This window comes from Musca autumnalis, unplaced genomic scaffold, assembly GCF_047663935.1.
Source record: "Musca autumnalis isolate F117 unplaced genomic scaffold, ASM4766393v1 scaffold_1, whole genome shotgun sequence".
Lineage (NCBI taxonomy): Eukaryota > Metazoa > Arthropoda > Insecta > Diptera > Muscidae > Musca > Musca autumnalis.
In genome coordinates this window covers 108,716,384-108,743,384 of record NW_027411644.1, presented here as the reverse complement: position 1 = coordinate 108,743,384, position 27,001 = coordinate 108,716,384, and the positions used below count along the sequence as shown (strand labels likewise).

The 27,001-nt window shown below is 35.9% G+C and overlaps 1 protein-coding gene across 2 annotated transcripts in view; it reads right to left on the bottom strand.

The window, feature by feature from the left end:
* Window positions 1–23,724, bottom strand: part of sqz (squeeze) — a 44,317-nt gene extending 20,593 nt beyond the window's left edge. For both annotated transcript variants that reach the window (XR_012412977.1, XM_073987600.1), the window contains exon 1: window positions 22,268–23,724. The gene's annotated coding sequence lies outside the window, so the exon portion shown is untranslated. The remainder of the gene's footprint in view (window positions 1–22,267) is intronic.
* Window positions 23,725–27,001: the final 3,277 nt, after the last annotated feature.

Genomic DNA, 27,001 nt, shown 5'->3' with positions numbered 1-27,001 from the left:
TGTCTGTAATTTTTTTTCTGTAAGTACCTAATGGATTTGAGATCTAAAGACTATAGTGATCCTTTAATGACCCCAGAGTGCAATAACGCAACATGTTATTCATACATATGGGTGATCGCATGAGATCCCTGTCCATATGTTATACTCGTATTTACCATAGGTATTAGCCCAATTACACTACACTAGGGTCTTTAATATCTTGTCAATATGAGTGAAAGTTATTAATCATGCTGAACTGGGATAATCTCAACGGAAAAAAACAGAATTACTCAATATTACTCGATCTGCTGTTCAAAAAACAATATTGAGTCCTAAAACCGAGAATAGCATCTGCAACAAGTCGAAAAACAGCAAGAAAATTTTTTCACTGAATGCGACGAAAAGTGGTTTGCTTCGACAGGTGGCCAATAACACGAAGCTTAGGTTCATCTAAACTTCCTGAGGCGCGGAGAAATATCTTAACAAAAAGTGTAACCCAGAAACCAATAGGAGAATCTTGCGTAAGTGATGGCATGACAGAGTTTCCATTCTATTTATAAATCCTAAAAATTGCCAAATTCGATTGGAGTTCATTCACGAAAAAAGGATTTTGAGTTTTGGATGACTGTAATTTTTGTCGATGAAAACAAAATTTACCCTTTTAGGGTATGACGTAGGGCAAATACGGCCTTGGGCGCTAAACACGCAATTCCAACCGAAAAGCACGGATGAGGGCCTGGTATCAGTGCGAGGTTGTATCAGTGCTTCCGGGGTAGGAAATCTTGTCTTTATCGAAGGAATTATGGATAAACATTCTGAAGGATAAGTGCGATTGGGATTGGGGACAACCACAGCTTCGATTTACTCGCGGGTGAAAATTTGGGGGAGGTTGTAAATTTTTTTTGGTTGATTTTTTTTTTTTTTGTTGGGGATGGGGCAAGTTTATTTGAGTGTGAGGTAAGTTTTTGTTTGCACATTTTCAAGAAGAGTTTCTCTGGCGAGTGGAATACGAGCGAATTAGAGCGAGTATTCGGAGCTCTGGAGACAACATTCCAATTTTGTCAAGATAATGAAGCAGAAATCACACATTGTTCGAGAATGGATACTACTGTCCAAAAGTGATTCAACCCCTCGGAATTGAATCCTAAAAAATGTATGGAGTATTTTGGAGAAACATATAAGAAGTGATAACTTCTCACGTATAGGAATCCTGAAAAATTCCTTGCAAGGAGAATGGGGAAAATTCAGGCTTCTTGCACCGAAAATTTAATTAAATCTATGCCAAGAAGTCTCAAAGTTGTAAAGGATAACCAAGGATATCATACCAAGTAGTGTGAGGTAGAAATCGATCTTGTTTAAAATTGTTTATTTTTTATCTAAATTTACCTGAATTTGGCTAATTTTATTTTATTAATTTTAAGTTAAGACCCTAACGTAAAAATATAAAAAAGATTAAAATCACTTTCATTAATTACATAAATCTTAGCAATCGCATTTTTAATGTAAGAAACACAAGTGGATACTTTTGAGTGTGACTCACTGTACAGTTAGTCAACTTAATTATTGCAAAACCAAAATTATTACAAAATTTTTAATAAAACATTATTTTATTGGTATAATTAAATATCATTATTAATATTTTTGTTAACAATACAATTCTTACACATGTTTATTAATATAATAAAATGAAAAGTAGCTAAATTTCGCTAAACATTTTCTTAAAATTAACAAAAATTAGTAAAACTCATTATTTGCACTGTCAACTAAAGAATTACAAAATTCACAAATTTTCAATCTTTCACGGTATTTTTCGAAAAGTCGGTTCTAATATTTCGTATGCCCACATTTGGCATCAAAAACAGCTTGTAAACGTATCTGAATTTAATAAATAAGTTTCGGAATGTCATAATCCAATGGTATTTTTTAGCCATTCTTCTTTATTGCATTTTATTTAGTCCCCCAGGTTAGTGGGCCACCTATTCCCGACTTTTTCCTTCAGGTGTACCTATGAATTTTCGATGGGGTTAATATCTAGACACTGGAACGGGGTGTAAATGACTTTGGTACAGTTGTATAACAACCAAGTCTTACATAAATTAGATTTATGCTTAGGGTCGTTGTCTTGGTAGTAATTATATTGCAATTTGTTTAAATTTTCAGGGTCAGCTGGCCCAAATTTCTTGACGCTTTTGGTTAAATATGTTCTTAAAGCATCTAAATAAACCTTCTATGTCATTGTTTCTTCCAAAATCAGGATTTTACCAAGGTCACTGCTTGGTATATAACCCCATACCATAAGTGACAGTTTTCCGAACTTTACGGTATGTATTAAATTTTTGTTTTCCATGGCTTTCAAGGGTTTTCCCAATACTTTTTGAAGTCCATTATGATAGGACAACATAATTTTAGTCTCATCAGAAAATATAACACCATCCCAATACTAAAGATGGCGTGAAAAGTTGTCTATAACAAGTCGGAATAGTTTCTATATATTGTGATAGGAGGGCAATGGTTTTTACCTAGTCTCTCATGATGAGTGTTTGTTATTATGTACCACTTTTCTGACTTTTCCATGTGACACACTTACTCCAAAATCATTTTTAATTAGAAAAAGCTATTTTCTGGGGCTATTTCGTTAATTTCTTTAATCATTCTACAGTCAATTCGTGAGGTTACTATTTTGGACCTGCCCTGTATCGCCCTCAGTTTGAACCTGGCTTCTTTCTCGGTGCGGTATATGATGTTGTATACACTTCTTAGCTTACGAGAGGTGATTTTAAGGCATTTCTCTTTCGGATTTACCATTATTATAATTGAAATAGACCAAATGTAGCATATTTTCCGAAACCGTTAACCTGACTTTCTCTTTTTCTGAATATACCGTCTATGTTACACACACAAAAATTAATTTATGATCAAAAATTATGGATCTACATGTCCACATACCATAAAAATCTTAAAAATCCTTAAATGCAAAAAATCGCTGGGAAAACTCCACGATTTTATTGCACATTTATTCATTTTGCAATTATTTAGTTGACACCACAAAAACCAGGTACCTATCCTTTTTGCCCGTTGTTTTTGTTATTTCCAACCGATTTCTGGATTTATTGGCTTGATGTTGTCATTAAGAGGTTAATCAACAGATATTTACAAAAAGCCCAACATTATTGAAAGAATTTCTAGTAGTAATTCCTAATTAAACGTCTAAATTCTTAAAAATTCATCGTTTGCAATAATATAGTTGACTAACTGTATATTAAATTTCCATCTCCTTGTTGTGGCGATGTAGTAAAAAGTCTGGTAGGTACATTAAATTCGCAAAAAATGAGTTTCCATCTTTCCCCTATTGCTTACCCTTTATATTGCAATGAAAATGCCTTAAACAAACCCCGTGATTTAATGAAATTGCTTTAAATTATAAACCAACGATTTAAAACTACCATAAAATTTTCAAAATACAAATTAAAGTTTACAACTAAAATTAAAACAAATCGTCAACAAGTGAAGCAAAAAAACAAATCATAAAAAACCCCTACGTAACTTTTTTTATTTTGTGCCTAATTATAACCACATAACAAGTGAGAGATACAAAAATATAAATCGGTCATTTTATTTTTGGCAACAAAAAACAATGAATTAAAAATGAAAATAAGACATGGGTCATAAAAGTGTTTGCAATAAAAAATACAGGCATTTTTTAAATTCACGATTATCGCATCAATTTCATTCATTGCCCCAGTACAAAAAAAATGTTAACGCTCTTTTTCATTTGCCTGTTGTTATTGTTTTCTCTCCATATGTGTATTAAATTAAAACATTAAAATTCATTTTTTCCCGAGTTTTTTATGTTTAAAAAAGTTTTTTTTCTAATTTTTTTCATTTATACTACTATGCCACAACATTGAACAACAACAAAAAGTGAGTATATCTACTCCTCCTCACATAAAAAATGGTATACACACAAAAAACTTGTCAGAATCTCACTGAGCAAAAAAATGTATGCAAAAACCTACAAACAACAACAACAGCACAATAGTAGGAGAGAGTTTCGTTTTTTGCGAGCTCACACTCGTCACTCGTGTATATGAAGGAGGGAGTAGCCCCATGCTGTTAACAGTACACCAATTCGTTTCTTGTTGTTGTTGGTATTGTGGTCGTCTTATTCATCGTTGTTTTTTTGTTGCCCTCTTATTTGCGCGCGGTTTACAGACACAGCCACCAGCAAAAAACGAATATGCCAATAGTAAATTTAACGGCGGCAGTATAACGATGTACAGCGGCATCGTCATCATTTGCCGTTTAGGCTGTATGTAAACAAAGTGTAGATAGGAAAAAAACTTTGCAAAAATATGATACCACGAAAAAACCAAACATATTTACATTTATACATACATACGCATTTATGCAAACATGTGGGCATTTGTTTATAATTGTGTTTGTGTTTTTAAAAATATGACAAAAAACGAATGGCGGCTGCAGCAGTGACAATTCAATATGTACTGATAAAAAAGTAATCATTAACAGAGTTGCCAAATACAATAAAATAATACATGCACTCAAACACAAATTGTGGGAGTAATCTCTTCCCTAACAAATAGAACAACTATAAAAAAGTTAAGGATGGGTCAACAGCAAATGTGAATCATGGGCGTAGCCAGGAATGGCTAGATCCTCACAAAAAGTTAATTTGTATGTAAAAATTTATAAATATTACGCAAAACAAGCATTTGCGCCCCCTAGAACGAAAAATCAAGCATTCCTGGCTACGCCCATGATGTGAATAGCTAACATTCAACGCAATAATAGGTATTAGGGTGGCAAAATAGTTTTGGGGTTTCTGTTGATGCTGTCATTGTTGCAATAATTGTGGCAACCAACATCTAGGTATGATGGTCTGCCTGAGTTGGTCACAGGTTTGGGGTTTATCTGATAGAAAGGTGTTTACTCGGGCGGCTTTGAACAGATGATAAATATGTGTGGAGCATTTTTTAAAATATGAGAAGGGAGATATTTTAAATGTTTGTGGTTTTGAATTTCAATGGAACAGAACAAAAGGCATATGTAAAATTTTATGGATAAAAACATGCATTTAAGAATGGTAACTTAAAAAATATATGGGGAAGGATTTTAATTAAAGAAAGATAAATAGTTTGGTAAGAAATATTTTATAAGAAATCTAGTAGCTCTGCTTCCAATCTTAGAATAGATTTTAATGATAAACTTTCATTGTTAAACCATATAAATGTTTTAACTGATAAAGTCCATGGAAAACTGAGAAATCTCTGGTCAATCCAAGCCGCCACACGGTGGCACCCCAGAAACTAAAGATTACATTCCACATTATAGTAAGACATGTATTTAATAAAGACAGAAGTGATCGAACATCTGCTTATACCTACCACATTTTTGACATGAGTTACAATATTTTTTTTCGATACGAAAGCCTCGTTTGTCTTCTCAAGTTAAAACGAGCAAAAAATTTAAATATCTAATGGAAATTTATAACTTTCAGCAGAGGAAAGAGAATGTTGCAATTTAAATTCAAAACCTCGAAAATTACGAAAACAGCGGGACATGACGTCAAGAGGTTTTGGATGACCAACGGCTTAACGGTTCTAACCATGGTGCACCACTGTAAGGGAACAGCTATATCATGAGTCGGTGAACATCCCTTTGGGATTGCTTAGAACGCTCCTAGAAAGAGTGGTTGCCCCTCACGCAGCTTCCAGGTCTGTCACTCAGACACCAGTTCGAAGATCCATTGTATGGCCTTAACTTTCTTCCCCAGAAAAATTCTCCGACACGACTTCGTAGTCCACACAACCAGTTTTAGTTCCATACAAATCGGGACTTGTCGTCCAGTGCGTGATAAGTTAGGCACGATCAGCGAATAGGGAGAATAAAGACAAGTTTTACAATGATGGAGCAATCTTAATCAGCAATTATATGGGCTTAGCATTCTCACTGCTGGGAGCGAGACCTTATCACTTCTTCCCCTCTGAGATTTCCGTGTTGTATATACATAAGGCTCTTGAGACCTTAATTTCTGATGTCTTCTGTTGTTTATAGAAGACTTTAAAATGTCTTATGTTATCTATAGAAGATCTCAAGAGGTTTACTGTTGTCTGTCGAAAAGCTCAGAGGTCGTCTATTGTCTATAGAACACCTCAACTTCACAACAGGTGTTATGTTGACTATAGAACATATCTGGAGATGTTATATTGCGAATAGAATGCCGCAGGGGGCCTTCTGTTGTCTATAAAAGGACACAAAACAGTTTCACATTGTCTATATATTGGTCTTTAAGATGTCTTCTGTTATATAAAAAAGGCTGTTGTTTCTCTGTTGTATATTGCGGATTTCTAAATAAAAATGTGCAAATGCTCCGTCCAAAAAACTGCAAGAGTCCACTTTTTAGAATTGTTTACTATTGTTTCCTTCTGGCAGGTTCTGGAAAGGAATACTAATCGTATCAAAACCGAGCCCAATATAATTGAACATTGACACTCAGAAGCGGGGGAAAATTGATAGTTATTAAATCCTTAAAGGACCGTCTACTGGCGTACGATAATGGATATGTCACTACTTCATCGTATATATTAAGACCATTGTTGTAAGCAAGCAAAGGAATGGAGAACAAGACGTCGAAGGTCGACTTCAACAATGAGATAATAGCCAAATGCAACTATAAATGGAATGGAATGATAGAGGATTATTCGATCCAGACATGTTGGAAATAGTCGTCCCAGAAATATTGTGGTACTGAAAAGAAACCGGACATTGGGTTGAAGAAAACAAGAGAGAAACTCTCCGGCCTCTTCAACCACTGGCTGCTTTCCTTCGAAAAAAAGTCTTGTGGTCAAGATCCGACGTTCGTCTATGTACAAGTTGCTTTTGTCATGCTTTGGGAAATTGTTTAAACGATCCAAACATGGTCGGATCAGCGATGGCAGACGAGTTGTCCAAGGATTTTTTTAAAACTGGGCTGATATAGGCCTGAAGAAAGCAAACCGTTTCAACAATTAACTACTTTCCTTCTACTTGGAAAAAAGTCTTTTGGTCTGGATCCGACGTTCGCATATGAGGAAGTTGCCTTTGCCTTTTTTCGCACTTTAGGAAATTGTTTGAACGATTTCTTCTAAACCCGATCAACAGATTCATCGATAGAGGAAGAATACTTAGGGACTATATGTGAGGATTCAGAGCAGAACACTACATTTGTAACAGATAGTTTCAAAAATAAAATGAGAACTGTTATTCTATTATTCTTTGTCAAAGAATTTTATACCGTTTTGCAACATGTTATCTTATACAAGAAGTAGTCATTTGGATTTGATGAACAGACTTGCGGCATGGTTGCAAGTTTTCTCCATCCCCGAAGCTTGGATCCGATGCTCGGCTATGTGAAAGTTTTAGGTCAATTTCCCTATTTTTTGAACTATGTCTATTTCGAGTCATCAATAGAGCAAGAATACTGAGAGGCTCTTAGTTCGGATTCCGATCAGGAAACTTCAACAATCTCTTATGCATTGGCTGTCTTATCTGCATACATACATATGTACATATATGAGATGGTATCAAAAATAAAATGTGACCGATTGATGTTGGTCTGAACTTTGACACCGTTTTCGACATTTTATTCTCTAAAAGATGCAGTCATTCGGGTTCGATCAATAGACATGCCGCATGGTGGCAAGTTTCCTTAAAAACACGAACTTTCGTGTTGAAGATGTGAGTGAATGTGAGAACTGCGACAGGTTAAAGCAGAAGTGCCGCATTGATCACTTTTTGCCTCAGTGTTATACAATCTGTTCATCAGCAACATACCAGGGCCACCTGAAGGAGGAAGATTGCTGCTTACATACGCCGATGTTGTTCTGTATGATGTTGATTTGCGCATACTGTAGAGAGAAGGCTAATTATCTACATGACTAAGGCTAATTATATACAGGAATATTTCAGCAAATGGGGTATTTAACTCAATGTAAATATCTCCATGGAAACACTCCATGAACGTTTCAGCAAATTGGGTTTTGTGGTATTTAAGAGCAAAACAAAATCTGCTGCAAAATCCTTCCCAGCAACCAATGTGGAAAGCAGCAGCATCGAATAGGTTCATCCCACATCGCTATCATATTCCATATTTGCAATCAAAGCCGAAGGAGGTAAATTTTTTTATTTCAAAGGCTATTTGTTATGCAAGAAGGTCTATGGTTGGAAGTTAAATTGCTTATCTAGAAGAAAGTATGCCAATCAATATATAATCACGTATTCTTTTGTCGCCGGAGCTGACATATCTTCAGCTCAAAAAGTAACATGGGAGAGAATGATATTGCCGTCATGCCCAGGACTGATTGGTGCCAATGGAAATTTCCGAAGTCAAGCTAACTTCAATCGCATTGATTTATTTATGACGAGATGTGCTCTAAACCTCTTAGATACAAGCTTTTAAACTTCTTAGGCAATAAAAATTCGCAACTATAGGTGAGTTGCTATCCATAATCGACCCCTAAGTTTACCATTGTAGTGGCATATACTTGTATTAAACCCCTTTGACTCATCGCATTTACCAGCTACAATGTAGCAAAGAAGAGTTTTTTTTTTTTGCAAAACTCAAAGTCACGATCGGATTTGGCTAAGTTTGGCCTATACAAAGAAGTTTGAAGAAAACTTCAGCGCCAATCAATAAATCAACTGACTCTACGATGCTCATTACCAGTTTAATATTTTTTATGAATATTTCAATTAACAATAGATATTCTCTTATCCGGTTGAATATTTATTCTAGGAATTTTTTTATATTAAAGACCACATAATATTTTTTTATAAATTTGCTATATGTAGGTGTTGGTTTCAATATTTAACATTAATATAAATATGTATACATAAATTTTTTGTATGCATAATCGCAAAGTACTCACACCAATCGATATTAGTATATAATCCCATACTTTGCATTTTTTATAGAAACTATTACAGATATAAATTATATTTAAATACCCATGGGCAGCAATGCCTTACCACAACATGCATTCAAAATCCCCAAACTTCGAACTTGTCACTATATTAATAAATGTATAAACATTTTTTTTAGAGTTTGAGAAAAATTTCTGTTAGCAACAATATGGCAAAAATGCAGCAAAATAAACTGACATTTCATTTCTAATCCCTGGCTTTGCTTGACCGATTTTCAAATGAAGTAGTGACGTGGCGGCATGAGAGTTGATCAACCATTCCAGCGTTTTCTTTTAAATTCCACCAGCTAAGGGTGTGAACAAAATTGAAGAAAAAGACTTGCAGCAACACTATAAAACTAATTAAAATGTAGATAGTCCCCTACTTTAAAATTTTTGATTTGCGTAGGAGATTGCGCAGGATTGAATTTTGCATAAAAATGGGTTTGAAGTTACAAAGAAGTAGGTAGGATGGAATTGACAACTGCATTGTGTTGTTTTATAGGCTAATAATAAATATGCATAGGCATTGATGCATGTATGATGATGACTTGAATATCGATTTGTTTTTAAGGTGGATTGAAGGAGTTTTAAAACGACAGTGGAGAAGAAAAAAATTATATTTGAATTGGTATACATGCAAAAAATTTTAAGGAATCAATATGTTGCTGGTGTCAGGGAGTTAGAGGTGAACATATGTATCTCGCAAAGTAATTTGTAAGATTTTTCTGGAGAGACCTTTCCCTAAAAGAGCTAATACTACTAAAGAAAGTTTTCACCGTTTGATTGCCAAGTAGGCGAGGCAAATGAAAGAATGTTTTATTAAGAATGGTAATCGTAATTTGGACATCGCTTATGGTGTGCTTTTCGCCGTGTGGAGTGAAACATCATTTCCTCTGGAAAGGGTCTATAGAATCAACCTTTCCTCTGGAAACGGTCTATAGAAGCACCCTTTTCTCCGGAAAGGGTATATAGAAGCACAATTTCCTCTGGAAAGGAGCTATAGAAGCAACCCTTCCTCTGGAAAGGGTCTTTAGAAGCACCCTTTCCTCTGCAAAGGGTCTTTAGGAGCACCCATTCCCCTGGAAAGGGTCTATAGGAGCACCCTTTAATCTGGAAAGGGTCTATAAAAGTACCCTTTCCTCTGGAAAGATTCTATAGAAGTATCCTTTCCAATGAACGGAAACAAACAAAACGATTCCCGTACCAATCACACAAAGCCACAAACTTTTCAGCTTCTCTGAATCGAATTCTCACAACCAAAACAAAAACACAAACTTTTCATGTAAAAAGATGGAAACCGTACGATTGCTGAATTTCATTCACCACCGAAACAAAAATTATTTTTGGGAAACGTTTGCCGTGCGTATTGTCAATGACACACTCAGATACACACACATGTGATTGCTTAACAACCCTATAAGTTAGCATCAGCATACCACAGTGAATTTTATCAACCACCAAACGTTTTTGATTTATTCACATGTGTTTAGTACTATTCCGTATTCCGTCTGGAAAGGGACCATAGAAGTACCCTTTCCTCCGGAAAGGGACTATATAAGCTTAAGATACCGAAACATTTCTAACGCCATGTTTTTATTAGAACTTTTGGCCAGGTTAACCTTCTTTATGGAGAGGATCTATAGGAGCACCCTTTCCTCTGGAAAGGGACTATAGGAGCACCCTTTCCTCTGGAAAGGGACTATAGGAGCACCCTTTCCTCTGGAAAGGGACTATAGGAGCACCCTTTCCTCTGGAAAGGGACTATAGGAGCACCCTTTCCTCTGGAAAGGGACTATAGGAGCACCCTTTCCTCTGGAAAGGGACTATAGGAGCACCCTTTCCTCTGGAAAGGGACTATAGGAGCACCCTTTCCTCTGGAAAGGGACTATAGGAGCACCCTTTCCTCTGGAAAGGGACTATAGGAGCACCCTTTCCTCTGGAAAGGGACTATAGGAGCACCCTTTCCTCTGGAAAGGGACTATAGGAGCACCCTTTCCTCTGGAAAGGGACTATAGGAGCACCCTTTCCTCTGGAAAGGGACTATAGGAGCACCCTTTCCTCTGGAAAGGGACTATAGGAGCACCCTTTCCTCTGGAAAGGGACTATAGGAGCACCCTTTCCTCTGGAAAGGGACTATAGGAGCACCCTTTCCTTTGGAAAGGGTCTATAGGAGCACCCTTTCCTCTGGAAAGGGTCTATAGGAGCACCCTTTCCTCTGAAAATGATCTAGAAGCACCCTTTCCTCTGGAAATGATCTAGAAGCACACTTTCCTCTGGAAAGGATCTAGAAGCACACTTTCCTCTGGCGAGGACTATAGAAGCACAATTTCCTCCGGAAAGGGTCTATAGGAGCACCCTTTCCTCTGGAAAGGATCTAGAAGCACACTTTCCTCTGGAGAGGGCTATAGAAGCACAATTTCCTCTTGAAAGGGTCTATAGGAGCACCATTTCCTCTGGAAAGGGTCTAAAGGAGCACCCTTTCCTCTGGAAAGGGTCTATAGAAGCACCCTTTCCTCTAGAAATCGTCTATAGAAGCACCTTTTCCTCTGAAAATGATCTAGGAGCACCCTTTCCTCTGGAAATGATCTAGAAGCACACTTTCCTCTGGAAAGGGTCTATAGGAGCACCCTTTCCTCTGGAAAGGGTCTTTAGAAGCACACTTTCCTCTGCAAAGGGTCTTTAGGAGCACCCATTCCTCTGGAAAGGGTCTATAGAAGCACCCTTTCCTCTAGAAATCGTCTATAGAAGCACCCTTTCCTCTGGAAAAGATCTAGAAGAACCCTTTCCTCTGGAAAGGGTCTATAGAAGCATCATTTCCTCTGGAAAGAGTCTATAGAAGCATCCTTTCCTCTGAAGAGGACTATAGAAACACCCTTTCCTCTGGAAAGGACAATAACAGCACCCTTTCCTCTGGAAAGGGTCTATAGGAGCACCCTTTCCTCTGGAAAGGGACCATAGAAGTACCCTTTCCTCTGGAAAGGGACCATAGAAGTACCCTTTCCTCCGGAAAGGGACTATATAATCTTAAGGTTAACCTTCTTTATGGAGAGGGTCTATAGAAGCACCCTTTCCTCTGTAGAGGACTATAGAAGCACCCTTACCTCTGGAAAGGGTCTATAGGAGCAGCCTTTCCTCTGGAAAGCGTCTATAGAAGCACCCTTTCCTCTAGAAATCGTCTACAGAAGCACCCTTTCTTGTGGAAAGGATCTAGAAGAACCCTTTCCTCTGGAAAGGACTATAGGAGCACCCTTTCCTCTGGAAAGGGACCATAGAAGTACTCTTTCCTCTGGAAAGGGTCTATAGAAGTACCCTTTCCTCTGGAAAGGGACCATAGAAGTACCCTTTCCTTCGGAAAGGGACTATATAAGCTTAAGATACCGAAACATTTCTAACGCCATGTTTTTATTAGAACTTTTTGTCAGGTTAACCTTCTTTAAGGGGGTTTATTTGACGTATGCGCAATGGAAGTGACATTTGTTTTCCAGATTTTAAAATAATTTAAGAAATTTAAGTAATTTTCAAATCTTATGGCCTGTTTCACTAAGACGATTGGAATAAAAATTCGTTCGAACTACTACCAAATTTCTGTTTTTTGAAAAATTTTTTAATTTTTTTATTTTCAATCAAACAAATATAACCTACAACAACCGGAGTTTGGTAGTAATTCGAACGAATTTGAATTCGGATCGTCTTAGAGAAACAGGCCATTAAAGCTTACCACCCACCCACCAGCATTGACCTTTATTTCCTATCTTTCTAATTGTAGATTTTTAAAGAAATGCGCCGACCATTCAGGAATTTTAGCAACTCGGAACGATTTACAATATTTTGCTTTCGACTAATCAATACTTTTCATTTTGAATCTTTATTTAGAAAATAACTTCACCTATTGTTTACTTGACCAACAACGATCAAATATTGTTGACAATTGGCAACTCTATACAATAAATGAGCGCGATTTCTTAATACAACAAACAGAAAGAACAACATCGCTCAACACAAAAAATAGCTAATCGTAAGTAATAACAACAAAAAGAAAACAAATTTTATGTAAAAACAGAAAACAGGCGAAAAAATCTTTATATAAAAGCAATAAAAACACACACCAAAAAAGAATACAACAAACAAGAATAAAATCATCATCAACAACAACTACAAGTCAACGACGTCATCATTGAACCGAAAACATTATGTATTTTCCAAAAAAGAAACCACAAAATACCCCGACACACGACAGTACAAACGGAGGCGCTAATGCTGCCACTAACAACAATAACAACATGATTTAGGAGCAGAGAGACCAAACCACAGAGCAAAAACTATTTAGAAAAGCAAATAAAAACAATAGTTAGAACCACAGCAACAAAAAAAACTGTCGATAAACATTGATTGCAAAAGAAATGAAAAAATCCCCAAAAAGGAGCAATAAACGAAGATCACAAAACAAATACGAAAATATCTTGGTGGCATCAGTGTTGACAACGTTTTAGTATGGAAAACGCGTTAAGGAAAAATAACTGTAAGGAGTTTTCCGATTTATTTCGGAATTTTTTATCATCACCTATTATATACGGCTCGATAAAAAACATGGATCTTATAACAATAAAGTCATAATATTGGAAGGATTAGGGTTTAATGAAGTGCCCTTAAGAGTACTATTTTTTCCTCCTATTCGGAACATGCGTAATTTTTTTTGCAAATTTCTGGAAAAAGAAATATACATTTCATGGATAAGATTAATATTGATATACGGGTTCTTTATGTACAGTGAGTCACAGTTATACTATGTTTACATTTACGAAATCCACTCGATTTCAACTGTCAATTCCATTGTTCAAACGTCAAATGAAATCCAATCGATTTCAGATGAGTTTTCATTTGATGTATACACAAAGGAATCGACAGATGAAATCGAGTGGATTTCGTAAATGTAAACATATTATTAAAGTATCCACTTGAGTTTCTTTCATTAAAAGTGCGATTGCTACGAGTTAAATTATGAAGTGATTTTCTTTTTTAAATATTTACATTATTGCTATGTTCCAGAACCTGCAAGAAGCTACTATTTTTTCCTACCTTAACAATTTTTCCTATATGTTATCGAAAAATAGTAAAAATTAGTAGGTTCTTGTAGTACTGGAACAGACCATATGTCTTAACTTGAAATTAATAAAAGCTTTGTTCCTTACTTTTTTAATTGTAAAAGTAGCAAAAGAGCACACTTTGAAAATGGCTCTAACGCAACAAGTTTTGTACAAAAGTAAAGGTGTAGATCTGGCAGCAACGACAAAAACAATCATGGCTGCTTCATAAAAGTAACAAAAGATACATGTCACTGCATTTTTTGAAATTTTGCCTTTTAGGGCGAAGATCATTTTAATGATTTTTTATTAATTTTGTCGTTTAGAGTTAAGCTTGATGATCTGAAATTATTTGCAAGTGAAAAAGGAAAGCCAAGGACTCGAACCCACATAGTAACCAAAGTACGTTACCTGGTTTCACTGGTGGTCAAGCAGATCTTTGGACGTATCGACTATATAGTGGCTTCTCTGCCGTAGAACTTTTCGTTTTTCAAATGCAAATGTGTTTTATACATTTACGCGGATATTTGGCCGCTGAAATGTATTTTCTTCACGACAAACGCTTTTTTGCGCTTCCTTTGAAGTTATGAGTTTTGGCTTTGAACGCTAACACGCCGTGACAACATTTTTTGATATGTTTTCAAGGACGTGGGTTCAAATCCCAGCCGGGCTCAGCCTGTTTTTTTTATGAAATTTTGCCCTTTAGGACGAAGATCATTTTTAATGATTTTTTTATTAATTTTCTCGTTTAGAGAACGTAATTTGGTGACTATGTGGGTTCGAGTCCTTGCCTTTCCTTTTTCACTTGCAAACACTGCATTTTATTTTTATTTCACTGGTTTATTATTTTTTTATTTTTTAATATTTTTGCTTTGACAGTGCGCATTATTTTCTTTTTAATTATCAAATAAATGTCAAATCAGCAGTTTGACAGATTTTACACGAAATTTGTCGAGCAGACAGTAGTAAAAGAGAAAGCCATTTTGGCATGCTCTCTCTTAAATTTTGATTCAAGTTTTGGTACTTTTTGGGTTTAAGAAACTTTATCGTAAAAGAATAAAGCTGAAATAAAATTAGCAAAAACTCAGGTAAATTTAGATAAAAAAATAAAAATTGTTAAAAAAATCGATTTCTACCTCACTGTGAAAAGTAAACACACTAAAAGTTTTATTTTAGTTAGTAATAATCAAAACATCCCATACGGGACAAGGGATACCTCTCTCATATCAATAAGTGCACCCCGATTCATATTGAGCTCAATGATATGGCACCTACTGTTGATCGCCGAGTCCGAACGGCGTGTCTTATGACACCACTTGTAGAGAAGTTTTACATGGCTGAAATACTCAGGAAATGTCGCCAACATTACTGAGGGGTATTTCGCCACCGTTGAAAATTTGATGTTGACTGGCCGGGGAATCGAACCCACATGCATACCATTGCACCACGGTGGTACCCTTAGTTGTTTAGTACTTGGTATGATATCCTTTGTTATCCTTTACAGCTTTGAGCCTTGTTGGCATAGATTTAACTAAATTGTCGGTGCAAGAAGCCTGAATTTTCCCTATTCTTCTTGAAAGGCATTTTTCAGGCTTCCTATATCTAAGATGTTATGAATTCTTATATTTGTCTCCAAAATACTTCATAAATTTTCTATAGGATTCAAATCTGGGGATTGGGGAGGTGTTTGAATCTCTTTTGGACAGTTGTATAAACATCCATTCTCGAGCAATGTGTGAGTGATTGTGCTTGGGGTCATTATCTGACAAGATTGATATGTTGTCCCCATCGTTACATCCTTCATTATTCCTTCGATAAATACAAGATTCCCTACACCGGAAGCACTCATACAACACCAAAACATAGCAGACCCTTCTCCGTGCTTTACGGTTGGAATCATGTGCCCTATTTGCCGACCCAAACAGGTAAAATTTGCTGTTTATGATTATGCAAGATTCTCCTAATAGCTTCTGAATTACACTTTTTGTTTGGATATTTCTCCGCGTCTCGGCAAGCTTAGGTGCACTAAGCTTCGGGTTATCGGCCACCTGTCGAAGCAACCATTTCTCGTCTCTTTCTGAGACATTTTTTCTCCCTGTTCTTCGACTTGTTGCATATCCTATTATCGGTTTTATGCCTCATTATAATTTCTTATTTTGATATTTTCCCAGTTCTGCATGATGAATAACTAATTTTCTTTCGGCAATCGTTGCATGCCGTTCCATGCTCTTTATTTAAAAAAATGATCTCTCAACTGGCAAACTTATGATTTCATAAAAATAAATGTTGTCAGCGTTTGGAAATGGAACGAAATACAATTAATTCGCAACGACAAAAAAAAAATTGACGCCACTTTATTATTTCATCATAGTACGCGGGCATTGGTCCTGTAATGCCATTTCTTTAGCAACTTTTCTAAAACATTTTTAAGGTGAATAAAATCGCCAAATTAGCATTACCTAATGGCACTACAAAATGTTTTTGTCTCATTGGAAAATCTCTCTCCCAACAAAAAAAAACCGATGACCATTAACAAAAAAAAACGAAGAAGAACAACGAAACAACAGCATTTAGAAGGGGCACAGATGGACACACACACAAACATCATTGTCAGGTTTATTAACTGAGGCGCGCTCAACAAAAATTTCAATTGAAATGTGAATTAAAATTGTTGTACACAATACAATGCAACAGCAACAACAACAAACACATATCAGCATCGACAACAATAAAAATAAGCGATTGGTGGACAGTAGTAAACTATGAAACGACGATAGCGATGACTAAAAAAACCCACCCGAATCAATAAAGGTGAAATAATACAACAAAACAAAACATTAAAAAAGAAAAAAACACTAAATGAAAAAAAGTATTTTTTATTGAATTGAAATGAGAGGTGAAAAACAAACGCACACATAAACATCAAATTGAAAGGTAAATAACACAACGCCACCATATGAAACAACAACAACTGTACAGCACTGATAACAATTCAAAATCCCACAATAAAACCGAGAGGGGGCCATCCAAAAGGTAACAACAACAACACCAAAAATGATATGAATAAATTTTATATGTTTAAGCGGGTGTTTTGTTGTCTATAAATAAAGTAATAAATAAGCTGCTGCTCTGTTTACCACCAAAGTAGAAAAAAAAGAAAAGCCCATTCAGTCAGTCAACGAGTCAGACAGTAATGATAGTCACAAACAATGAAAAAATAACAAATTGGAAAATAAAAACAAAGAGCGAAAACACGGCGGCAGAAGCAAATTGCAAAAAAAAAACGAATGTTTGTAAACAAATCATTCGATACTTTTTTCTATGGCTCGCTCGGCAGCTCACTGATGGCTGTGGCGGTTGTTGGTATTTTTATTTGATTTGGAGGAAAAAATGTTTTGGCAAATTTTTTTGTTGGTAGCCATAAATACGTTACGTTACATAGTAATATCGAAGCATGGGAATTTCATTCACACTTTGGTAAAATTGGTGGCGAGATTTTGTATAGGTGAGATGCACGTTAGGATAATGAACTTTCAAGTTATTCATATCAAGCGAAGAACTTATTCTCGGTATCTTTTTTCAAGGATAAAAACGTCATATAAGGTCTGTTTGATAACTTCGCAGGTAAAAAGTATTTGCAAGTTCTTGCAAAAAGGGAAAAGGCAGGGAAGAGAGAAGGCTCCTCTCATATAAAATAACACAACGAGGTTTACACTGCTGGTCGTACATAGTACGACATCTCTTAAGTTGAAAGAAAACATAAACTTTTGATTTAACTACGAAAGCAACGAATAAGAAAACAATTAAACAAAACTTTAAATAATTAGTCGGCGATAGCTGCATAGGCTCATCCTAAATGTCCTATGAACATATCCTTAATTTTAACCCACTTACAGCCACTGGTCCTTTAAACGCCACAAAAAAGGGTTGCAAAATTTGACGTAAATCTCGGATATTTTCGCATATTTTTGTGTGGTTTTTTACATTTTGTTATAGTATTGTCTGTTATCTACCATTCCACGCTAATAAAGCTTCATTTGGTCGCTGCATTTCCATGCAATTGGCCTAAAACGCGAGCAATTCAGAAAAATCGACTATTTTTTAATTTTGATGAAAAATTTAAATATGCATTAAAAATGTATTCATAAATGTTACATTCATATAAATTCAGGGATTTGTTAGGAATATAGTAACAGTATTTTCTTCATCAAAAACCAAGGGATTGTCATGTAAGAATACACAGATATTATCCTTCCAAGTTTTCGGAATATTTAAAAGAAGGTCTGATTACAGGTCTGATTAGAGAAAAAATCAAGAATATCATTTTCATAAAAAAAATTAAGTTTTCACTCGAAAAAAATTCTCGGCGCGTAGTGGGTTAAAAAGAAATAGCGTGGCAAAAACTGTTTTGGAAGTTTCCAATCATAAATAGTGGGTCTGTCTTATTACCCACAATACCTTTTGAACTTTCGGTTCCCAACAAAATTATGAAATTTTGTTGGTCAGATACTCCAAGGAGTTGTCCGATACAGTTCATATTCCTTAAAGAGAAATATTACTATGTGTAAAGGTTGGACCTCCTTTCGATAATTATTGTTTCCACCAGCTATGTGAGCAGAATGGATTTGTCCAATAAAAATTGTGAAATCCTTGTAATCAAGACCACAAGTACCTTCTAGCATAGGTCAACATTTCAAAACAATCACATAAAATTCCTTTGACTGCACTTAAGCGAAAATTGTGAACATTTGTGGGGGAGGTGTCCGAAAGATTTGTCCGACAATAGACTTTCTTGTTTTTAAGAAATATTGCGGTTCGTAAAGTTTGGCCAAACAGGATATTGAGTTCGTATGTTATCCTAATCAACAGTTGTTGTTGTAACGGGATATGATATGATTGTAAGGGCTGCCTCCAGTTCTAGGAAAGGAGGCTCCTTCGATGGGATGTAACCAAAGAAGTACTGGAGTTAGTTTAGTAGGTTTGACAGGGCAGTTGAACAGGTGTGTCGTGCAGGTCTGTGCCGCATGCTGGCCGGATGTTTTGCATGGTGTCATCGATCCTTGCCCTATAGGAATTTAGACGGATGCACTATGCCGACCGAGCGTAGTTAAGCCAAAACTACCCTGGTTTGTCGTGGCAGCTGACATTCCTCAGCTGCGATAGATGGACGATATAATCCGAGGACCACTTCATCTGTGAGAATGCTTAGCACAGATCGACCTATTGTGTTATATATGGTCCACAAGGTTTCTTTGTTTGCACCCCAAGAGCTAGCCGGCCGCCAGGATATTGATCCTACATCTTAACTTGTCGAAAATAGGTGGCATGCTGTCGAACCTGACTCCTTCTACATTCGATCATGGCATTCAACTTAGAGTGACTGCATATTTAGTTGTAGATTAGTCAGTGGTAAATGATTCCAATTACAAATACAGCTTTTCCACATGTAATTCGAATCGTTTAGTTGTATTGTAATTCGTAACATTTTAATTGTAATTCGATTATTCCATTTGTATTTCGAAACAATTTAATTGTTATTCGAGAATTCCATTTGTAATTCAAATTATTCCATTTGAAATTTGTGTTATTCTATTTGTAATTCGAATTTTTCCATTTCTAATTCGAATTATGTCATTTGTAATTCAAATTATTCCATTTGACATTTGTGTTATTCTATTTGTAATTCGAATTATTTTATTTGTAATTCGAATTATACCATTTGAAATTCGTATTATTCTATATGTAATCCGAATTATTCCATTTGAAATTTTAAACAAACAATTTCGAATTACAAATGAAACGTTTCAATCCCACGGCGGCCGGTTCTATGAACCGGATTGACTCGGAGGAATCTTCGACCAGGGGCCGTCACCTCAACAATTATGTGTTTAATGAAACGTTTGGATGTACAAATGGAATAATTCGATTTACAAATAAAACAATTCGAATTACAAACAGAATAATACGAATTTCAAATGGAATATTTCGAAATACAAATCAAATTATTCGAATTACAAATGGAATAATTCGAATAAAAAATGGATAAATTCGAATTACAAATGGAATATTTCGAATTACAAATGGAATAATTCGAATTGCAAACGAAATGTTACGAATTAAAAATGAAATGTTACGAATTAAAAATAGAATTTTCGGATTACTAATGAAATGTTACGAATTAAAAATATAATTTTCTAATTAAAATTAAAATAATTCGAATTACATCTGAAAAAGGTGTAAAGGGGGTGGAATACAGGAGAGGTACAAGTTAAACAGTTCCTGAGAAAACCACCTTTAGAAAATCCCTGTTTCACTCACTCTACGGGGCGTGGATTTTTTGATCTTGAATTGTACGCACGACTGGCCGTCCATACATATAATTGATTATCCAACGTTTCAAACTTGGCGGGAGAGTAGTCTGCTAAATGCCCTCAAACAGCGAGGAGTTCATGACAGCATCAAAGGCTTTTGTAAGTCGATCGATGGGGAGGAGTAAAGCCTCAAGTGTCTTTGCTACGGACGATAAAAGCAAAATCGGCCTGTACGATTCACCTTTCTTGGCTTCAGTAGCGCCACGTCCTTGCCCATTTTCCAGACCTTCGGGAACGATGTAGGTGGCTAGACAGGTTGAGAATTTTGATGAGATACACAACTCTAGTCTGCTGTCATCCACCTGTTTCAACATTACCAATCATAAAGAAAAAATCTAATGCGATGTATAATTCTTCTCTTTGCCCTGTCATCACCTCTCACCTCTTCGGTTCAGTCAGCGTAACGTCGTCACATCTCCTATCTTTCTTCTTTCCAGGGTTCGAAAATGTCTTAGCGGTTGCCCACAATCCAATTATTCCGTTGTTGCAACTCTTCAGATATTTTATTCAATCGTTCCGCTTATGCGTCTCAACTCCTTGACTCTGGGACACGACACGCCTCCTCTATTGGGAAATTTGGTCTCACTTCGGGTACTGGACCAGCAGGTATATAGCATACGACCAGCACGAGGGTTGGGCAGATCTCTAAAGCGGTGATTAGTAAACTCTCTGAAACTGGACCAATTAGCTTTCCCATGATTAATGAAAGTATGGCGTTCAGAGGTTATGAAATTAGGCGGTCTGCTAATGGATGCAATTATGGGTAGATGGTCTGATCCAAGAGAAACGACCGATTGCCAGATAAGGTGACACTCTGGCGAACTGGTATGGGCGTCCTCATTGACGGTGCAAAACGTAGGGCTATCAATCTTTTCATCCAGCACTATACCCCTTTGGTTGTGGACTATACCCTTTGGTTCTGGACCGAACGCCACAACTCATGATGAGCATTCCAAAAGTGGGCTAATGTTGGGCCTATAACCTGGAGAATAGCTATTTAAGGGAGGAATTTATGCAACTCTACCTCGCAGTTCTACACCTTGTAAATTGAAGAATAAAATTTCAGACCCTTCAATTTCGAACATTTTATCATATTATTGAAGATTTTTAATAATATATCGTTATCCTCGATATTCCTTATCCACAACAACATCTTAAGTTAAAAATTGTCTGAACCGCAGTTTTTTATTCAAAGTTTTCGACTCTTGACAACTTCCGTTAGCCTAGGGGTTGGTTGTCTGTTTCAAGCCGCCGTCCAGGATCATGTAATATTTAACACTGTTGGCCGATAGGATTCTGATTACACCAATGTAAATGTTATCTTGCGGAAGTTCATTCTTCACGATACGTGTAAGCGGGGAAATAGCAAAAATTCGCACAGAGAGAAAAAACCTTAAGAAATTGACCTTTGACACCGAATACCTTTGTGTCAAAATTCAGCTCTGTGGCATTTTTTTCGATTTCCACAGTTTTCAACAGCAATATCTATAATATGGCAATGTATAGGACTTTTCGGGTAATGCTACTTGAAGCGTTGTGATCAGTGTCCCAATGTCTTCCTATACATAGTAAAAATTTCAGCCCGATCCGAGAGGTGCCCATAAACAAGGTAATAGAGTTAAAATAAGAAATGTTAAGACCCTCTCGGGAAATATGGACTTCCCAGGAAAAGTTATATGTATATCGTTTTGATTAGGGACCCTGCCCGATACAAAATGTGCCCCTAAACGAGATCTAAACCCATTTCAGATTGATTTTCATAAATCAATAAAAATTTATTATTTCAATATCAATTCTTAAATTTAAATACCTCATTCTCCTATGTAATATTAAAAATTCTTAAAAACTATACAACAAAATAAAGTTGAATACAAACCTTTTTTGCAGCTCTCCAATTGGGTGGGTGGTTGCAAAAATTTGTTCTTCCCTCTTGCAGCACGTGTTAGAATGCAAAGAAGTGTGGTAGAGTCGGCTCAAAAAATACGTTTAGATTTTTTTGTTCTCCAAAAAGAGATTCAGCACAAATAACTGCACAAAATATTGATAGAGGGAATTCTCAAGTGGGGGAGGCAGAGAAGTACACACAATTTTTGAGATTATTACGAACGACGAAGATGATGTTGCTTCTAATGACGACGATGTCGACAGTGAAGAAGATGATTGTTATAGTTGTTGTTGGTTGTGTGGGGGCAAGCAGGTACTTGAACTTTTCATTAAACGCCAAAAAGGGGTTTTATTGATTTTTTCGTTTTTAAGCGTTCGTTTCGTTTCTCTTTAAAGATTTACCAACTATTTAAAATTTAGAAATTTTACGCACCGCTAATTTTTTAATTTACGCATAATTTTTTTTACGTTTTTTTATGTTTTCTTTAATTTTAAATTGCGCTCTTTTTGTGTGTTTTTTTATTGCCTTTCCTTTGTTGTGCACTATTTTTGTTGTAGTTGGTGCTTTTGTTTTATTTGTAGGGGGCAAATGAACGAAAAAAAAACTTCGTCACTTGCAAAAAATCTTTCGTATTTATTATTCTTCCACACTGTGTTTTTTGCCTCCTTCTTTGGGTACAAAAGACGTATATTTTTTGTCGACCGACCGACACACACACGAATTCAGCACGACAACAACGAAAACAACAACATGCGAGCAGAAGAACGCGACAATGGCAAGCAAACTAAAAAACCCGCACTTAGAGAAGACGAAGAAAAAAATGGATGCAGGGACGTGGCGGGCGGGCGGAGGAGGAGGACGATGAGGTGGAGTAGGCGACGGATGAACGATTGAGGAGGCACAGCGTACGAAAATCGAAAAAAATGGCCGCGCACCAAAAATATACACTTGATTTGATTTTGTAAGTGAAAAACGCACACACTCTCACAATGAATGATTTTTTTAAGAAGACGAAAAATTTCAATATTTTTTGCCCTTTTGCCTTAGGATTTTTTTTGGGGGGCGCAATGCAATCTTTTAATTTTTTAATTCATAATTTAACTTTTAACTTTTTTCTTTGTTATTATTTTTTAGTTAAATTCACAATTTTTTTTTAATTCTTTTTTTCCAAAAAATTCATCATTTCAATTCATTACTACAGGCAAAACATTTGTTTTGTTTCCTCCGCGTAATTTTTTTGATGTATTTTCTTCTTTTACTTTTCTTGTTGTTACAAAAAAAAAAACAGACACACATCAGCAGAATAGTAGTATATTGGTTGGGTTATTTCATTCTTTTTTGTGTGTTTCTACTTTGTTTTTCTTTTTTTTCCTTCAGACTATTGGCTTTGTCCGTCCGCTTACGAATTAATTCAATAATGTTCACCACGGCATAGCAAAAACTTAACTGTCAGTGAAGTAGCAACAAAAAAATCTTTTTGAAGAGTAATTGAATATTTTTTGTCGTCTGGAAAAATCTCTCTCCCTCTCACGATGTTTGACTCTCACCCAGAGTATCTGTGTGATGATGGTGACGTTGTTTTTGTAATCTCTCGTAACACTGCGCAACAAATGAAACCCAAAAGACCAGCGAACCACCACCAAAAAAATAACACATCCAATTTAAGGAAGAACAGTAGTGAGTCTCACACAGATTCTCTCTCGCTCAATTTTTGGTTTTTGTAATCTCTCTGTCAACCAAACATTGAGTGGTATGTGTGTGTGCCATTTACTTTGGGGGTAGGGTTGTCGATATTGAGTGAAAAAATCGCTGTAACGGCTCTTACGGGGGGTCTTAAGAAAAATTGAACAAAAAAATGTGTCACCCTAAGAAAAGGGGTAAAACATTTTTTGAAAATTTTATACCTAAGCAATTTAAATATGCTAATTATTCCTCATTAATCTCCTTAATTACTTTGAATATTCAGGAGAAACAATACGATTTTGGAATTTTAAACCAACCTCAGGGTATATTTATATATTGTATACTCAGCCTTATTGCTAAAGAGGGGTACGTATAAACGTTTTGAACGCTTGTTTCATAGGTCGAACTGTAAATTCATTTCCAACCTTGCCGACCTTTGTATTTTCTTTCCTCCTATGTAATTTTGTCTTCCAGGTTTGAGGATTACTCCCATATGCCTCTCTAGTGGGTTCGTCGTTTCCCATCCTCATTACACGATCCACATAATATTGAGGTTTATACCCTCCACCATGGGTATAAAATTAAATTTGTCATTCCGTTTGTAACACATCGAAATATATGTATGTACATCACCAATATTTTTGGAATATTTAACATAGCTGAAGACAAGGTTTATACTTGTAGAACACGCGACTTGTGATTGTATATTATACAAATTAAATATTTTTGGATAAAATAAAATATTATTGGATGTGGCAAAAAATATTGGTATTAAAAGATAATTTGCGTGGAAGCTGTGGCTATATTTATGTTAAACAAGTAGGAAAAGCGTTAAGTTCGGTCGGGCCGAACTTTTTATACCCTCCACCACAAAATTTAAGCCATTTCGGTGGATTAATGTGGCCACAACCTTCAAAATGCCGAAAATCGGAAGGTACTGTTCTATGGGGGCTATATGATGGCGTGGGCCTATACCTACGAATTTCTGGGGGAAAGTTTTATACCCCAAACGAAGACTAAATACCAAATTTCAGCCATCTCGGTGTCATAATGAGGCCAAAACCTTCAAAATGGACCTATATAAACATTTTATGTTAGAAATGTTTCGTAGCCTCTGGAAATGCAAAATACAAAGATCAAACCGATTCTGTTGTCAAAAGGGACTAATACATTCAAAATATATTAATATGACGCGTACTTTATATGGGGGTAATACCAAAACGTGGACCTATATAAACCAACTTTGGTAGGAATGTTTTTTGGCCTCTGGAGACACAAAATACCAAATTACAACCAATTCGGTGGTAAAATGGGACAAATAACTTAAAAATTCTTTAAAACGACGACGCGTTACGCGTCGTTTTGTATGGGGGTTATACGAAAGCGTGGACCTACACAGCCCGCTTTCAATACCAAAAGTCCTACGTACATATAATAGATTTTTCAAAATTTCATCCACCTACGTCAATCCGTTCGGACGCTAGAGTGATTTCCACAGACGGACGGACATGGCTATATCGATGTAGAATTGCACGCTGATCAAGAATATAAATATAGTTTGTGGGGTCTACAATGATTATTTCGAGTAGTTACAAATGTAGTGACAAACTTAACATACCCCCATCCTATGGTGGAGGGTATAAAAATGGGTAAAAATGGGTTGAAGCTAACTTGTCTTTTTTTGTTTTCCCTCGATTTATGATTAAACCACACTTCCCACGAGTTTCCTGTCAAAGTAAAAGCATAAGCAAACTAAATAAGGATCATCTTACTAATGTATTACTTTTCAAAATTTCGTCTGCTTCTACCATTAAATGATGCTGACATTTTGAAGCCAGATTTTTACAATTGTCATTCGATTTCTTCGTACTTGATTGCACATTTTAGGTTTTAAATCCCTGATCCAATAAATCATTCCCCGTGAAAATCTATCTACTAAAATGCGAGTTACAAGAAATTCCAAAGTAGAAAAATCACATAAAATTGTTTTTGAAAATATCGCGTATTTTGTCGGGTATTCTGCGGTTCGTTTCCACTGCAATGAAACAAATAGTACAGAATCTTCGTTTTAGCGGAAACAGAGACTTGAAAACTTCTCTGATAAGGGAGCTACATTCATTTTATCCCCAAAAATAGTGTGTGATGCTACATCCACGGTTCCTGATTGATCACCTTGAAGTAGATATATATCGACATAGATTTTCATAGTGAACACTAAAATCGGATGCGGACAAAAATTGGATGCACTTTGCGCAAATAAGCGATATTTTATAGGTTTTTTTAATGCTAAGATGCAGCCAATGCTACATCTTAGCCTCTAAATTAAATTTCGAAAAATATATATGTACGAATTAAAAGATATGGTGGCTTATCATGAATGAAATTTTCCCGTGAGTTTCGCCTTTTCGCCGTTGCAACTTAAGGGAGAAAGTGAAAAAATTCACGGGGAATTCCCGTTCATGATAACCCCCATTGTGTTGCTGTACATGAAAATCACATGCGGACAAAATGATTTTAATATTACGCGATTTACACGTATTTTAAAATGCATATAAATTAAAATGGGTTATTTGACCTCTATTTCCATTTCAAAAGCATTGTAAAATACCCTCAGCAACCCAATTATCTTCCTCAATGGGAAAGCTTTAATATGAATGTCTATAAAGCAAAATCTGTCTGTTTGATTGGGAGATTTAAGCCAAATGAAGGAAGTATTCCTATAGATTTTTCCAATATTTTCTACTACATAATGCATGTGAAAAGTTATTTTTTCAAACAAAAAATATTTTTTTTAATGAAAATTTGTGCTTGTTTTGGCTGTAACATGGAAACTATAATATCAATCAGTATGATTTTAGTCTCATTTGATTCCCCGTGAAGTTTTAATCCACAAAATATTTTTATGTAATTTTATGACCGCTAAATGGGCTTTTATTTTGAAAAAAGTTGACTTAAATTCTATAATTTATCAGTTTTATGTACATTCCGCGAATACTGAGTAACATTTTACGTGTATTATGCAATCTACCACCGTGGTGCAAT